Raw genomic sequence first — 2,500 nt, 5'->3', positions numbered from 1 at the left:
CCTCCTGGAAGATTGTTCCACTTCCTCAGGACCCATCCTTATGTCCAGTTAACACCCTGAAACTTTAACGATATGAAACATTCAATTTTAAGATTAAACGGGGTTTTCTAATATCAGTGCGGGAGAGAGCGAGAGACAAAAGAAGCAATCACATTACAATGTATGAGTGTGTATGAAATACATGCCATCATGAAGGCCTCAGCCCTGTCCTCCTTCAATTCGCGTCTGTTTATCTTCTTTATATGTCAGTCCATACCCGACAATTTTCTTACTTTGTCAATCAATCGTCTTCTCTTCCTTCCCCTGTTATAAACACTACTAATATATATATATATATATATATATATATATATATATATATATATATATATATATATATATATATACACACAGTATATTCCTCCATATATATATAACTATACACACAAACACACATATACATACATACATACATATACATATTATATTATATATATATATATGTGTGTGTGTGTGTGTGTGGGTGTGTGTGTGTGTAGATACATACACATTGGCTTAACTCAGCGTGTGCATGAACACTCAAAAGTGTAAACATTACGTCGCATCCGACCACACACAATTAGCAAATTAATTGTTATGCATATCTCATTCCATTTATTTGCAATCATACGACTCAGTAAAGGCTGCATTTATTAAAGCCAATGCGATTAATTGCAATCCTTTAACAGCATGTAAAAAAAAAAACCAGCACGTGCCTCAATTAAACACAAGGGTCGTTATTCATCGTATCGATTTTTTTTTCCTTTTTATTAAAAGTAGTATCTAAAGTTACCTTTGTAGAACTGTTGTTGATGGACCGAAATGGGAATTTCTTTTATCTAGGTTAGGACAAAGCATTGTGGATTGGAATGAAACGGGGGATGATCCCTTTTATGGTATGATTACTAATGATACTGGATAATAATTATTGATTCGTCCTGGGTATTTCGAATTACGTGCTATCAATTGGGTCACGTGGCGAGTTGGGGAAATTATGAAAACTCGTTAGTGTGTAACATTAGTTTCACCTGGCAAAATGTGGAAACGCTGTTATTAGGCTTTTCAGGTTCATACTTCTTTTAGGGCTTCTGGTGGCATGACTGATAGCTACCTCGCCTTTCATTTCATGAGACTAAGGTTCGATCCTAATGTCGGGTAGAAATATATTTCTATTGGACACGATAATTAAAGTCAATTTCTTTTAGCGAGGCATATTTGCACCGACTCGCAGCGGTGCCCTTTTAGCTCAGAAAAGTTTCCTGATCGCTGATTGGTTGGACACGATAATTCTGACCAATCAGCGATCAGGAAACTTTTCCGAGCTAAAAGGACACCGCTGCGAGTCGGTGTAAATCTGCCTCGCTAAAAGAAATGGACTATATTTTATTTTCATCATATTCTAACCAATTAGGGGTAATTCGATTTAAATACTATCAATTTGGTCACCTGGTGGGTCAAAATGCTGGGCAAAACCTGGTGATATACAAGTCATTAGTATCTACGTTTTAATCTTGACATGTAATTAGCAATTAGGTTCCGACTTCTTTTAGAACCTCTGGTGGTATAAATGATAACTACCATGCCTCTCACTTGAAGACATTATCGGTCGACCTAAATGTGAGTTATATATATATATATATATATATATATATATATATATATATATATATATATATATATATATATATATATATATATATATATATTCACATGTATGGGTATGCAATTTATAGTGAGTACTCGATCAGTAAATTTCTACCACTTATGCTAGTGCTAACTTTGGCTTTTAAAAAGATACCATATAAAATTTCACCGTGATTCATTTTCAAAAACTGACTAAGCATTAACATGAATAAACTGTTAAAAATTCAAGATCTTCAACATATAAAGCCAAACAAGAATAGAGAATGAAAATTAAATGATCCTTTGGGAACATTCTAATCAGCAAAGTAACTATAAACAAAAGTTTTCAAGATGTTGTAAGAGAAGTGTTGTTGAGAGACAAAGAAGTGAAAGTTTCCGATGTAATAAAAGAAAAGTTATTATTCGGAACGACTACAGTTTGGCATGTCCGGCAGTGTGTGTCTCGTGTTTAACTTGTCATAGTAATGAATGGAGACTATCTATTCATCTGCCCATCTTTTAAGTTAGTGCATCAGATTATTATTATTATTATTATTATTATTATTATTATTATTATTATTATTATTATTATTACTATTATTATTGTTATTATTATTATCATTATTATTATCATTATTATCATTATTATTATTATTATTATTATTATTATTATTATTATTACCTGCTAAAGTGTAACCCTATTTGTAAAAGCCAGATGCTATAAGCCCAGGGCTCCACCAAGGAAAATAGTCCAGTGAGGAAAGGAAAATAGGAAAATAAAAATATTTTATGAAGAGTAACATCATTGAAATAAATATCTTCTATATAAACTATAAAAACTTTAACAAAACAAGAGGAA

Source organism: Palaemon carinicauda, chromosome 28 (genome assembly GCF_036898095.1).
Source record: "Palaemon carinicauda isolate YSFRI2023 chromosome 28, ASM3689809v2, whole genome shotgun sequence".
In the NCBI taxonomy this organism is placed as follows: domain Eukaryota; kingdom Metazoa; phylum Arthropoda; class Malacostraca; order Decapoda; family Palaemonidae; genus Palaemon; species Palaemon carinicauda.
Note: the sequence above shows the minus strand (reverse complement) of the source record.